Source organism: Crocodylus siamensis, chromosome 3 (assembly GCF_052110815.1).
Source record: "Crocodylus siamensis isolate JL-2025a chromosome 3, ASM5211081v1, whole genome shotgun sequence".
NCBI lineage: Eukaryota > Metazoa > Chordata > Crocodylia > Crocodylidae > Crocodylus > Crocodylus siamensis.
Window position 1 is genome coordinate 112,064,144 of NC_143397.1, and position 15,997 is coordinate 112,080,140.

Genomic DNA, 15,997 nt, shown 5'->3' on the forward strand with positions numbered 1-15,997 from the left:
CTGGGCTCCAGGATCCCCTAGGAGAGGCTACAGCCAGCAGGAGAGGCTCCCCAGCTCCAGCAAGGATCTGAGCAGTGACCTGAGGGGTTCCCAGCTCTGCCTCCAGCTCCTCCAATCAAAGGCCAGGCAGCTCAATGTCAGGCCAGGGCTTCAGGAAGGTCAAGACCCCTAGCAGGCTGGAGCAGTGCTACCTGTGGTGGCTGTGTGGTAATATTCCTGTTTATCATGTGGGAGATCTGGGCTCAAGTCCTAGCTAAGGTGACTTGGGGTGAGTGAGCTAACAAGAAGCAAATCTTGCAGTGGAAAGGGGCCATTGCATTTTTCCCTCCCTTTCTCCCCCGCCAGGTACTAAGGCCCTATATTTCCTTGTTATTTGACATTTTGTGCCTTTTTATATTTCACCAACCCATATTGTTTGTTCTGCTGTTTGTGTTTTTATATTTTGTTAACCCTGTTTTATGTCAATGATTGAAAGTGTCTAACCTTTGTTGAATCCTGTCCCCTTGGGGTACTGTAGTATCCACTATACCCTCTGATTTATGCCTGTTATGTTTCCAGTATTAAAAGGTATATGGTTAAGTCTCCATTGGTGGTCTGGCTCTGGTCTATAGGGGGAGGAGAGTCCCCATACCTCCCACAGTGCTTGTGCACCTGCTTTGATCCTTTCAATTGGAGAGGGGTACCTCTCGGAGTACTGCCCGGGTTACACTTGCAATGCTAACTGAGGTCCTGAGAAAGGAAGAGACTTGCCTACTGTCACCTGTCTGGTTAGTAACAGAGCTGCATGTAGAGACAAACCCCTGAGTCCCAGTCCAGTACTCTAGTCAGTGGACCACACTGCCTGCCAGGAGTCTTTACTTAGTTGGACTGCGATATACATGGGGTGTGTCTGGTGCTCAGGGAATATATTGCTGGCACATGATGTCCTTCTATTGCTCTATTAGCTGTGCAGTCTCACTGTAAAACTGGTAGAAAGAAATGCAAGCAGAATGGAAAACAAAACCAAAGAACTCTGGGTGCCCTATTAGAGCTAGCACATTTGAAAGCTGCATTCCTGTTCACTTCTAAAGCAGTTCTCTTACAAACCGTTTTTGTACCAGGAACCCATTTGTAAACATCGCTGGCCAGTCCTGATCCAGTGCTTCTCACTCCCTCCACTGCCAGGCTCCAGCCCCTAGTATGAAAAAGCCATGGTTTCCCATGTTTTTCTTCTTTAAAAAAGAATCCATGTTTAAAGTTCGTAACCCTTTTATATATTCTTGTGACCCACTTTTGGGTCACGACCCATGGATTGAGAAATACTGTTTTAGAGTATGCACCGATTTGTGATGACATCAGGGCTAGGGTCAGAAGTTGCACATAAACTCGTTTAAGTGATCAGAAACTGGTTTAAACCTGTAACAGAACATAAGTTCAGTGCACATAATCCAGTTTCAAACCTGGTTGAATGCGGTATCAGACTTAACTGATTGAGCTCAAATCAGTTTATGGAACTTCTGCCTCAGACCCCTTCCTGATTTAAGCTAAACCAAAGTCCCCCAGCATCCTGGCATGCTCTGCAGCCCTGTTTCTGCTCCAGCAGAGCAGGGCTGGCCTTGGCCCTGCTAGGGGGGACTTGGGGGGCTATGGCTGCCCCTCTGGGCCCTGATGCCGCCACTCACCCCGCGCAGTCTGTGGCAGCTCTGCCTCCCCTGCTTCTGCCCACAGTGCAGTCACTCCTTGCCCTACCCTGGGAAGAGGCTTGCACTCCCAGAACACCATGACAGGGGCTGCTGCCCAGTGAGGGTCACTCCCCCCTTGCTGCTTCACTGGGAGGGGCAGGGGCATGGCCAGAGGCTGGCTGACATGGCCCCCTTAGGCAACAGGGGCAGGGAGGGGGGTTATTTCCCCCTCCCTCTGGCATCTGGCAGAAGGGACAGGGAAGGAGCTTATTTTGCCGCTTGCCCCACACAGGAACCGATTGGTGGAGGTGGCAATCTGGGCTGGCAGACCCTGGCTGTGGTCCCCTGGGGGCAGAGAGGGTGGAGGGGGGAATAAATCCCTTCCCTACCCCCTTTGCCTCAGGGGGCCATGCCAGCTGGAGTCTGGCCATGTCCCCACACCTGCCACTGTACCAGGGAGGGGGAAGTACCAGGTACACCTGGCTCAGGTCCGTGCTGGTGGGACAGGTTTAGTTCAGGATTAATTCCCCCCACTCCCTGGCCAGTTCATTTGAGACTACTGTTGAGATTGGTCGCCGCCCCACCCACCAGCACAGCTTCCCTGCGACTGAGGGAATGCTGTAGCAACCCCCAGCTTCTGGCCTGAGCCATTGCAGGCATGTGCCCACATTTCTGAAGTTAAAAGTGAATGTCTCTAGACTTGCAAATTGGTTTCATCTATGCAGGTTTGACTAGCCTGCACAGATTGAAAAGACACTTCCTTTTCCTTAGGCAGAATCCTTCTAGGAATCAGTTACCTAGTACTTGCCTCTCCCTGTATGCTTTGTGCTTACTATAGGTAATGAAAATAGGAAGTGTGATGTAGAAGAAAAAGGTTATTGTGGGATTGCTGCAGGAGGCCTGCACACCCAGGAAGTCCTAAACACACTGAAAAGATGTGTGAGCAAGGAGCCATGTATGAACAGGTTGACCTCATACCCAGAAATTCACCCCAAGGCTAGGCTACACAGCTCATGGGACTGAGCGAAGCAATTTGCAGAGAACATAGCAAATATAGTCTTGAGTGGCTGCATCTACATGAGACATTGACTGCAAAGTCATTACTGTGCAGTTATTTAGCACTTGTATAAACAAGTGCTAAATGACTGCACAATAACCTGAGTTACCGAGCAGTCACACTAAGTAATGGCTTTTTCGTGATGGTGACTAAGCAGTAGCTTATGACTACTGTGCAGTCAGCATCTCATGGAGCTTGTGGCCAGGGAAGAAAGCCAGATGGTGTGATTAAGGAACTGGTTATCAATGACAACACCAGTAGTTTCCCAGCACTTCCCTACAGAAAATCAAGTGAAATCATGGAAAGCTAGGATTGGAAGGGACTTTAGGAAGTCACCTAGTTCAACCCCCTGCTCAAAGCAGAACCATCCTCAACTACAGCATTCCAGCCAGGGCTTTGTCGAGTCAGGCCTTAAAGAGCTACAAGGATGGAGATTCCACCACCTCTCTGAGTCACCTGTTCCAGTGCTTCACTACCCTCCTAGTTACAAAGTTTTTTCCTAACATCCAATTGAAACTTCCTATGCTGCAACTTGAGACCATTGCTCCTTGTTCTGTCATCTACCACCACTGAGAACAGTTTAGCTCCATCTTCTTTGGAACCACTCTTCAGGTAGCTGAAGGTTGCTATCCAATCCCTCCTCAGTCTTCTTTTTTCCAGGTTAAATAAGCCCAGTTCCCTCAGCCTCTCCTCAGAAGTCATGTGCCCCAGCCTCCTCACCATTTTCACTGCTCTCCGTTGGACTCTCTCCAACTTGTCCACATCCTTTTTGTAGTGGGGGGCCCAAACTGGACACAGTGCTCCAAATGTGGCTTCACCAGTGCAGAAGACAGGAGACTAATTACTTCCCTCAATCTGCTGGCAATGCTCTTACTAATGCAGCCCAGTATGCTTCTTAGCCTTCTTGGCAACAGAAACACACTGTTGACTCATCCAGCTTATTATCCACTGTAACCCCCAGGCTGTTTTTTGCAGAGCTGCTGTTTAGCTAGTTGGTTCCAAACCTGTAATGGTGCATGGGATTCCTCCATCCTAAGTGAAGGACTTTGCACTTGTCCTTCATGAGATTTCTTGTAGCCCAATCCTCCAATTTGTCTAGGTAATTCTGAATACTAGTTTTATCCTCCACTGTATCTACCACTCCTCCCAGCTTGATGTAATCTGCAAACTTGCTGAGGATGCAATCCATCCCATCTTCCAGATTGTTAATGAAGATATTGAATGCAAAAGGCCCCAGGACCAACCCTTGGGACACTCCATTTGGTACTGGCTGCCAACTACAGATTGAGCCATTGGTTGCTACCTGTTGAATCTGATGAACCGGCCAGCTCTTTACCCACCTTCAGTCCATTCATTCAACCCACGCTTCCTTAACTTGCTTGCTTAAATGACAGGACCAATAAAAAGATTTGACAAACACATGTCTCTGCTTTAGAAAGAGTCCTTTTGTGAGTATTTTTCCCTCACAAGTTAGTAATGTTTGGTGGAGAAGAGAAACATTTTGTTAAAAGCTTTTAGTTAGCTCTGAAGTTATCCAACTAGAAGCTACAAGAATCTTGGAGATGGCAATTTTTTTCTTTTCCCAAGTTGGTTGAAAAGTTGAAATTTCAAAGGTTTTTATTCGGTTTTTTTGGATTGTAAAATATAAGTAGGTAAGTCAATATATTTTGTTCTTTTTTTCTTACTTGTTTTACTCTAAATGAATTTATATTAAAATAATCTTTTCAAATTCCTAAAAAGGGAACTTTTCATTTTAAAAAAGTCATAAAAAATGCCTCAACAATCTCAAGCTACCTTTTTTAAGTTTTGTTGAAGTGAGAAATCCATTCCTGGAAACTCTTTTTGTCAAGCTGTAATTTTTTAATGCAAAAACATTTAATGGGAATTTTTTTATTATCAATTGTTATCTAGTTGCTAAGACTTATAGTAGTAAGATCCACCCACCTGACTGGCCACCTCAGAGTCCATCAGGCCAGCCCAAGAAGCACAAACAGGCCTCCTAATTATGCATACAACAGGCGTTAAGTGCTGTGTTGCTCCTGAATTTTATAACTGCCTCAATTCCTTACTCTTTAATTCCTGACTCCTGGTTTAAGACCCATGACTTGCTTGGGGCCTCTTGGATTAAACCCACTGCTCTTGCCCCCAGCCCTCACCACTGTACTGGACTGCCTCCACCCACCTCTTTATTAGATTGGGACAGTTCTTTGAAAATGCCTCTTACCAAAAATGCCATTTTGCAGCTCTGGCTGCCTTACAGATGGGCCCTCCAAAACTACTAGACACATCTAGGAAATACTCACAGCTTTTTTGAGCAACATATCTGTATGAAGAAAAGCATTCTTCCATCGATTATCTTCAAAACAAAACGTAGCTACACAATAAAATGAGCTGAACCAGAGATACAGCTCAAACTGCCTTCAAATAGTGCTAACATGGAGGTTTTTTCCATATAAAACCACCTTAAACATCCCACCAATGAGAAAACTTTGCAAAGCTTAGCCTTGCACATATTTTCCTCCTGCACACATATTATTTGTATTACCAAATCCTTTAAGTCAAGAAAAAAATCACAAAATTGAAGTTTGCTATTTAACTTGGTATCTAATGGCTGTTTTAGTGCAAAAAGCTCAAAGCACGGGAAGTTTTGAAACACATGGAATTACCCATGTGAGTAACTGAAGCCAAAACAGAAGTGAGACAAGAAGGTGAACAAAAGCTCTTTTAGAGTGGTCTGAGTAAGAAAGAAACAATGCAGTTCTCAGGAAAACCCTGTCCAGCGTGAGATGATGGTCTGAACTGATAGTTACCTCATGCATCAAATTAATCCCATCGACACTTTTGAATGATTAAATATAACTGTGACCGGGTTAGCACTTTAAGACTTGATGGAATCATAGTGGATGGCCAACATCAAGAGCAAGGCACTGTACTCATTCATGCTTAGTGGTCTGTGAGACATTTTGTACCATAGTTGAGAGCCACAGCCTCAGAGTATTGTTATACTAGGCTTCTGGCATTATACACAAAAAATGGTGGCAACTGCTTGGTCTAATACAACTCAACATTTTGTTTTAATCAATGTTAGCACCTGAGGATTCAGAAGAAATAACATCTCAAAACACCCTACATCTGGGACCATCACACACCACTTTGGGGTTAACTTCCCACTATCCCGTAACTTAAGGGGGTTGGTCCAGTTTACAATGAGTTCAGTGGGAGCTCAGTCAGTCCCTGTATGGACTCTTGTATTTCTCCAGCATCACTTTTGTTTCATCAGGACTGAACTTCCAGCAACTTCTTGTCCCCCTCATTCTAAAATGGCCAAATGTCCCATTGGTATGACATCAGTCATTATAGTACCTGGATCCCCATGGCTTAGGTATTTCAAAGACTGTCATGAAGGAGAATGTGGGCACAAGCTGTGTCCTTAAGTCCTTGAACAGGGACAGTCACAAAATGGTCCTCTAGAGAACCCTGCACAGAGAAGCCCTTGCTAGTAACTGCTCCATATTACCCTCAGGGACCTGCTGAAGAAAGAGCAGAACACCTGGCAGGGCTTCATCACTGGGACTAATGAGAGCAGGGGCTGATCATCAAACATCAAGTGGCTGAAAGACTTCAAACGTGGCTAACAAGTGAAGTTACTGTTTGCACAAGTTGATACTTCAGCTAATGTTTTTCCCAACTGAATAAAAAGCTTCTGTTATGATCTTTGCTATTCCACAGCTGTAAGCATTGGATAAATTAATGTGAGGAGCATGAACATCTCTTTATAAATGGTAGCTAAGGACTGTGGCTTCCATCAATTAAAGAAGTATCCAGTCTAACTGTACCTGGAAAGGGTACACTGCAGTGCAGCCAAAGGACAAAACCTCCCAGTCATGGGATAATCCAGATATGTGCCACCATTCATAGTTTTGTCATGACCTGGTTGTAGTTAGGGAGACTGTCAAAATTAATCAAGGCCACTGAATTATGCATGGAGAGGGAGGTGGCATTTCAGCCATCAGGAAGGCCAGAGGAAGGGGCAGGTGATGGGGGCTGTCTTGGACTAGCTTTCAGAATGTGGCACTTGTGGGGAAAGTTTAGTTGCAACTCTTGTCACTTCCTATTCCAATAGGTATACTGAGTCCTGTCTTGTCTTGCTTATCTCTGGTGCCTCTTCTCTAGCTCATCATTGACCCTCTCCATCTCAAAGCAATGTAGGCCCTACTTTATGGCAGCTTTCCACTGGCAGTGGTCCAAAGTGATTGATTCCCAGCATTCGCCATTGATGCGCAATTTGCAAAGGTTTTTCTTGCAGACATCAACAAAATGGAGCTTCAGCCATCCAAGTGGACATTTGCCAGTGGCCAGCTCGCTGTAGAGTATGTCCTTGAGGATTTGGCCATTGCTCAGATGATTCACATGTCCTAACCAATGGAGATATCTCTGTCTCAGGAGCACAAACATACTGAGTCTCTTGGCCCATTTCAGAACAGTAAAGTTGGAGATATCATCACGCCATGTTATGCCCAGGATATGGCGGAGTCATTGAAGTAGATGTAGACTAATCTGATCACAAGTAGACTGATTACAGCATGGTGGCAGTACTTCTCTTTGCTGGGCAGCAGAATGGATTTGCCCCCTGCAATTTGATTATGTGGTTGTATTGTTTGTTTTGATGTTTCTTGTTGAAAGTGGGGTGTTTTTGGATGGTTATTGTTCATGTGGGGAAAGGGCTAATCTGAGAATCTTGTGTCATTGTGTGGGATGCAGATGGCATGGTACATCATCACATACAACACAATATATATTTTTCTCCAGTTAAAGAAAAACTACAAGTTTTACTAATATACTGGGGGCTAGGGCTATATTATTCAGTTTAAGATTGAAATAAAAAGAAATATAAGTGTATTGGAGTGTGCACTGATTTGCTGTATCATCTATTATGCATAACAACACAACAAACTAGGCAAATATCATCAAAGAATGCTGTTTCATTAGTCTTATAGTCATTAGAATTACATGTACATACTTTTCAGATTCATAAGGCAAATCTAGCCTTCTTGAACATCTTGACAGTTCATCCAACGCTTCATTAAAAGTTTCTTCATGTCTGAGTTAATCTTCACCTCAGTTAACACTCCTGGCTAGAATTAAAAAACAGTCTTTGGGGCTATGAAATAGGTGCTCCATTACCAGGAGCCACTAGCAGACAGCAGAATGGCAGAAAACAAGATAGCTTAATTAATGGACTATCAAGACCACTAAAAAGGAGAGAGTGCTGTTAATACCTGTGCAATAAAGCATTTAGAAGGAATCAGGTAGAGTATAATGAGCCATGAGGTTAATTGATTCCCTCACTGCAGCCAGAATAGAAATGCTGCTGCCGCTGTCAGGCGGTTTTTAAACTTTGGGTGAACTGGGAATCAAAGAGGGGTGGGAGGGGAGGAACTGCACCACTGTACCTTCCCCCCCCAGATCCACTTCTGTATGGGGGCATTTATGCCCTTGTGAAAAATGCAGGTAAAGTCCCTGACATTGGTTCAGCAGCTGTCACTTTAATTAACATGTTTATTACACAGTTGTCTGGTATGCTCTGCAAGTTCAGAGGGTGTTTCAGTGTGAAAAACCAGTTTGATCAAATGCTTGTAGCAGAGCCCAGCGTTCTGTATCACTGCACATATAAAGAGGCAGTCAGACGTAGCTAAGTACACAAGAAAGTGTATCCCACATTTCAGCAGCTGAAGCCAGTGGGTAACAGAAAAATGTAGGCGCAGCTATTTTGCCCTACAACTCTTACTACTTAAGTCTGTGAAGTGTGCCCATCCCAGTCTTTGTGAAACCAGTCAGTACATGCATTTGTCAGGAGAACCTAGCATGGCTTTCATTCTCCTTTGTCAATATTCCCCAGTTAAAAACTGAAAGAATAAATACCGTTTTAAAACATATACATGATTTTTGGAAGGGCTCAAAAAGTGAGCAGGAGATTGGGTTGGATGACTTTCTCAGGTCCTTCCTAGTCCTTTTTTCTTATGATTCATTATTGTGATTCCATACAGGTTACTTTAAAAAGTTAGTAGTTTCCATTCTGTAACATGAAATACATGAGCTGGGATAACAGTACAGTGCAACTATAGTCTCTGCAATGTGGGGTTAGATTGCAGAGAAAGAGTCTGTATATCTCACTGCAGCTTTTGGGAAAGAGACTAAGCAAGCCTCAATGACACTGATACATTTTGCTGATTTGACACGAACTGAGGATCTGGCTCATCACTAGTTTCCAAAACCAAATTGGCCAAACATCAAAAAGATAGGGGCTTAATTTTTTGTAACTGAATAGAAAATGTAGGGGTGCCAAATTTCAGACATATCCATGCTGTTTTATTTCTTAGATGGCAGAAGGAGTTTATTCTTGGAGAGTGGATCTTCTGTCTTTCTGAAAATCTCAAGATGGGCACCCAAACTCATGGTCAGCTAGTCTGTCTAACTGATAGTTATGTAACTGGAGTTGGGTTCAGAAAAGCAGCATGAACACTTTCTGGCTTGGCCATTATCACTGCTAGCAACAAAACATTTAGAATCAGAATTTAATTAGAAATTGTGTTAGAAATATGTGTGCTACACAAGAACCCAGTTTCTTTTCTCAGTGCGATCCTGGCTTGGGAGGATGATTACTGTAGAACTGTTTTCCTTGTTCTCTTATGCTTCACCTTCCCCCTGGACCTCCAGTATCACAGGTGTTGCTCCTGACTGGTGGTCTGTGGCTGGTATGCTTGGTCTAAATAGAAACGCACCTGCTTATTTCACTAGCAAGAGGAATGGACATAGTTTCTTTGTAGCTTGTTTTCAGTCAAAGGTGCTTTCTCACATCACATCATTAGCTAGAGGTCCTAGAAAGATCTTGTATGAAGCCATTTCATTCTGTTGCATTGAACTGGAGGGTGGGGGAGGCAGTGGGGGGAGGACACCCCCCCCATGTTGGTTTGGGGCATCTCTGCCTCCATTTACAATTTCCCTGCCACCTACAGTTTTTTCCAAATACTTTAAACTTCATTGATTCACCTATTAGATATTTTAAAAAGGAATCAAGTGCCTCAGGCTGCCAGATGAGAAATCACTCATTCCTTATTGCCTTTTTGGATCATAGGGGAACTGGACAGTATCTCCAGATGGCATCCTTTGGTGGCACTGAGCAAGCACAGCAGTTGTTCTATAGGCTCCTGTGCCTCCCCTCCTCTGTGACTGGAGGACAGGGGCCTGGTTGGGTGTCTTCATGCTGTGTTAATCTCAACTGCTCTTTCATTCAGTCCCCTAGAGACAGCTCTGTATTCCATAGCCCAGAGACTGATTGCCAGCGTGAGCCTGGCACTACTGTTGCAGCTCTTCTACCTACCTCTTCTTCCTTTGTGTGATCCTGGGCAGAGCTGGCCAAAAGTTGCAGGTTTCTATTCCATGGGGAAATACTTCTTTTTTTTTTTAACTTTTTAATTTTGCTTCCAAAATGTAGGTTTGGTCCAAATCAGAGAAGTGTGTAAAAATGTCACACTTTTAGCTTCTTTTCTACCTTGGAGAACTCAAAACAACAGCAGAGTCTTCCAGTGCCTGAAGAAGGGTGTTTGTGCCCAAAAGCTTGCAAAGAACTTTTCTCCAACTACTTAGTTCATCTAATAAAATATATCACATTGACCCAAGGAACCTTGCTTGCCTACATCCTTAGACCAACATGACTACAACCAAAAACCCTGTAAAAATATCCAAATGTTCCAGACCTCTCTGAAAAGTAGAAGTTCTATAGACATCACAGTTGTTCCATTCTTGCCATTTCCACAGCTCCTAAGAAGCCATGCCATGCAGGCTGCTCTAGAGTTATAAGTCTTATAAGCTTTAGGACTCCAAGCCAGGGCTCCCCAGTTCCCTGCCAGGTGTTTAGCCCAGGCTCCTAGGGCTTTTGAGTTCCCCATTTCATGGTAGAGAGCTTGCAACAAGTGTATATTGGAATACTGGGGGCCCCCCACCCTGGATTCAGTTGGAGTTCATTGAACCTGAACGCTGGCTAGCACTACGGACAAAAGGGACTCGGGGGTCATGATTGACCACAAGATGAACATGAGCCATCAATGTGACGCTGCAGCTAGTAAAGCAACCAAAACGCTGGCTTGCATCCAAATCCTGGGACGTCATTCTCCCTTTGTACTCGGCCTTGGTGAGGCCGCAGCTGGAGTACTGCGTCCAGTTTTGGGCTCCACAATTCAAAAAGGATGTGGAGAAGCTTGAGAGGGTGCAGAGGAGAGCCACGCGCATAATCAAAGGTCAGGAAAACAGACCTTATGATGAGAGGCTGAGAGTCATGGGACTCTTCAGCCTGGAAAAGCACAGGCTCAGGGGTGATCTGGTGGCCATCTATAAGTTTATCAGGGATTCTCACCAGGATCTCAGGGAACGTCTGTTCACCAGAGCGCCCCAAGGGATGACAAGGTCAAATGGTCACAAACTCCTCCATGACCGTTTCAGGCTGGACATAAGGAAGAACTTCTATTCTGGTCTGGAATAGACTGCCATTGGAGGTGGTTCAAGCACCTACTTTGGATGCCTTCAAGAGACAATTAGAAGCTTATCTTGCTGGGATCCTCTGACCCCTGCTGACTTCCTGCCTCTGGGGCAGTGGGCTGGACTCGTAGATCTTGCAAGGTCTCTTCCAGCCCTAATGTCTATGAAATCTATGAACCCAACATGTTTAAAACAAAGCTTTCTTGGAAGATGCCAGTTCTGTGACCCTGAAATGTTTTGTTTAAAAAGAGCACACCTATCCACAAGAGAGGGCTTTTTGGAGAAGGAGGAGGCTCCCCGCAGGTTCTACCTCAGACATCTGAGCCCCTAGGCAAGGCAGGAGCTCCAAACCACCCCCATGCTTAGTGCTGCCTATTGGCCAGCTCTAGGTAGTGTCTTGCTCAGTGTTCAAGTCCTCTGGATCACCCTAATGATACATTTGATCTTCCAGTGCACTATCTGGGAAGCCAAGGTGCCCAACTCTGGATCTGGAATTCTGTTCTGGAGGCTTGGGGCCTAGAAGTTAGACACTGTGATGCCTATATCCATAGGCACCAAGTACATGGGGGCCCAAGGGCCTTGGCCCCCTCAGGAAGAGGGTAGGGTGACCACCTGTCCCTAATTGGGCAGGAGTGGGACGGTCCCAAAATGGGAATATCAAGTTCTTGTTGCATGACTCTGGGACAGCATTTTCTCAGATTACCAGTATCATGCAGGGATCTGGGTTTTCCATTCACCATGGCAAAACACAAGGAATGGCAGGTTTCTTCCTGCAGGCTGGCAGAGTTCTAGCTTGCAAGGAGCTGCAGGGAGTGGAATGTAGAAAGTGCCACATTCACGTGGCCAGGAATACAGCCCAGGCAGTGGTAGAGAGCAGCTCCTCCAGCTGCCTGCAGGTAAATCTATGGTGGGAGTAGACTGAGGCCCATAGTGAAGGAGGGAGTGGGACAGGGGCTGGGCCTGGGGTTGATGCTCAGCCATGGTGGTGCATGAGGGCTGGGGCGGCAAACGGGACAGAGCCACACAGGGACGACGTGCAGGGGCTGCACACGGGTGCACGTGCAGCCCCTGAGTGTGGCGGTGCACCCCCTACAAAAAGGTGCTGCTGACAGTGGGCAGTTGCCGCTCTCCACCCTGCCGCCGACACCACCAGGGGCGTCTGCAGGCAGTCTGAGATCCCCACTGGACACTGCTGGCAGCATCTGCAGGTGGTCGCTGACCCTGCCACCAACAGCGCTGGTAGTATCTGCGGGAACTCCCCAACTTACCACCGCCGCGCTTCTGCCGCTACCGTACCCCACCAGCCGCCAGGGGCATGTGTTGTTCATGGAGCCACGGGTGGCTCCTTGCTGCTGCATGTGCTCTGGGGAGGGAGACATGCGGGGGCACATGTCCCCCAGATTTGTGCATGGGATGGGGGCATATGTGGACTGCCCACTGTGGGGTTGGGGCTTCCTGCCTTGCTGCCCTTCCCCCGGGAACCCTGCATTGGACATGCCACCATGGAGAGGCACTTCCTGCCCACCTGGCACCAGTAGGGGTGGCGGCGCAGAGTTGTGCCTCCCGCTGCTCCTGAGTGGGCAGGGGGTGTCTCACCATGGCGTGGCCAGTGCAGTACTCCTGGGAGAAAAGCAGCAGGGTGAGGAGCCTTGAGCCTGCATCCACCCCTGCGCACCAGCCATGTCACCATCTTAGCCCCCCCCCCCCCCCCGCAAAGATTAAAGTTGGCACCTGTGCCTATGTCTTTAATTGGATCTATCCCAAAATCCTTTATAAAAGGGGACATAATGAAAAAATAAATGTAAGTGGCAGCACGCAATCCCTGGATGTTTTTTAAGAGCAGATAAGTCATAAACCTGACTTGAGCAAGGAGTTGGACTAGATAGACTATCTCTTGAGGTCCCCTCTGGCCCTACTTTTCTATAATTCTAATAGGAGCCTGGCCTCATAGGTCAAGACTCATTAGTCAAGTGAGTGCTTTTGGCAAAAGGAAAAGCATAGTCCAAGTGCCATTATAATGTCTACCCATGGGCAAATCCAGGATTATGGTGAAGCAGGTGTAGCCTCACATGAAAAGAATATCTCTAGTGTATGCAATCAAAAGGTGTGTGGCTGCACCACTCTTGTGATCCTGGATGCCAGTGACCTCTGAGTTCACCAGCTGATCAGCGTGGGGTCTGGCCAGAATCCTTATTTTTGCATGGTTCTGAAGCCAGAGGTTGAGCACTGCTGCCACTTGCCTTTGCCCTCCCTGCCCACCCACACCCCAAATTCAGCAGCAGGACAAAAAGGGGATGAGTGGTAATGATGCTCAGCCCCTGCTTTCAGTCAGATTTGCATTAAACTTCCTCAGCCATGTTTTTGTGCTGTCCAGCTGCCCCTGTCCATTCAAAACCAAGATGTTCTCCAAAGTACAAAAGGCAGGGTAGATACACACCCCTACAGCGTTTATACACCTGCTCCAGGAGTGGGGGAGAGCACTTTAATTAAAGATTAACTCCGAGATCTGCTCTAATTAAAGCTCCCATAGCATCATGTGTATCAGCATCCCCATACCGAAAAATGGCAGCAGGGGTGCTTTAGCTAAAGCTCATTGAATGGGCTCTAGTTAAAGGAACCCTGCAGCCATTTTTCAGTGTAGGGTCACTGATACATGTGACGCTGGAGTCTGCTGAGGCACAGCAATTATCAAGTCGAGCAGACTCTATTACACATGGAATTACAGCACATCGGAGCAGTCTCACTGCACGTGTATAGGTGCCCCTATAGACTAAATAAGATATATAGAGGGTGCATCTACACAAGACATTTACTGTGCAGTCAACTAATTAAATGTGCAGTAAATGTCTCAGCCTCTACATATAAGCCCCTGTTAGGGTGCATGAAACTAATAAATTCTGCAACCAAGCAGTTTTGTAAAATATAACTACTACCCTACTGCAGAGGGGTTTTTTGTGCATAGCAGTACATGTGTAGATACTGCCCTGGCTGGCTGGGGCACAGGCTGCTCCTGCGCAGGGCTAGCCAGCAGACAGCCCCAGCACTGAAGCACCTTTGTGCCTCAGCCAGCCCCTCCACAGCCCATAGGGCCCACTCAGAGCAGTCCTGGGCTTGCAGCGGACCCAGAAAAAAAAAACTGTGCACCTAGTTTTACACATTTGTTTATGAAAATGAGAGTAAAATGGATCCAAAGAAAATAAAAACCCAACCCATTTTTCCTTCTGCTCAACCTTCCTAGCTTACCTTGGTTTCCAGCACACTGCCTCTTGTTCAAGCTGTATTTACTCAGGAATTGACTGTTCAGAGTTGGGATGGAGAGCCATTGTCTAAGATGAGACCAACTCCCATTACAAAATGCACGTTTGTCTTGACAGCCTTGCAGCTGGGGAGATGGATTCCTTTGTATTCTTTTATCCAGCTGCAAAGACTCAAGAGTGATGGAAACAAAATGACTGACTAATGTGTCTAATACCTTGACAGAAAGTCAGTCAAAAAGATTGGGAAGATATTCTTGTTAGGACAGAACTTTCAAGTACAGATTGACAGAAAAGATTACTTCAGGGGCAGCATTGCTGGACATGGGTTGGGGTGGAGGTTTTGGAAGCCACATGTATAGCAGATAGTGTATTTTTGTCCCAAGCTAAACTCCAAACCAGTAGTATACAAATATTGCTAAAGCTCCTGGAAATAAGGGGTGCTACTTTTTACAAGACAATCCTGACTCTTGTGTTGTTTAGGTAGGATTGGAGGGATTCTGTTGGTATAACGTTCATTAGGTTATTCTCAGAGGCTTTCCTTCAAGATAGGGCATTTCTAGAAATTTGAACTAGGTTAGATTTCATACAAATCACTATCAGGGATAGTTTAGGATTGATGAAACCACTTCCTGTTACAGGAAGCTTGTCATAGGATTATGTACAAACCCATACTTGATCACTCACTAGAGGTTTTTAGGGTCAGTGTGTGTTGGATTCATTGTTTTTCTTGACTTGGAAATCTGAACTGACATGAAGACACCTCATACATAATCAATGATTTTTAGATGCTGTTTTCATTAATTTGATGCAAAGCTGCAGGTACCCTGACAATAAAACTGTGCTGCATTTTAAGGGAGGATCCAAATGTGAATTACAGCAGAAATAATCTCACCACCTACACATTTTACTGGGACAAAATTTCATCCTTTAATTTTGATGTTCTTTTGTCAACAGCATGAACATATAGAAAATTGAACTTTGCCACCATTATTTACATCCATTCTTCTATAAATGACAGCTTTAGAGGAATATGAATAAAAGAATACAACCCAGAGGTTGTCAATTGTGTGAAAGTATTCCTTCTTTACAATGTGGGTGGTCCACTTGGCAGTTGCTATCGTTTCAGTATATACTGGTACAAAAGAGGATTAGAAGTACGTGCAAATGCAAAGAAGTCTAATTGCATGGTGTTTTGAAACCCTACTGGCCACATGATTCATATGTACCTCTAGCTGTGCTTAATGCACTTATTTCACTAATTGGTAGCAGAGTAAGAACGAAAATGCACTAATATTCTTGTTACTTTTACTGGAAATGTAGTTATTTAAACCCAGATCAATACTCCCATTTTACAGGTGGGGAAACAAGGCCAAATTTCTAAAATTCAGGCCCCAAAATTCCAAGTGCTCACTGATTTGGGGTGAACATAAGAAGTGCCATACTGGGTTGGAACAATGGTCCATATAGCCCGCTACCCTGTCTCCAAC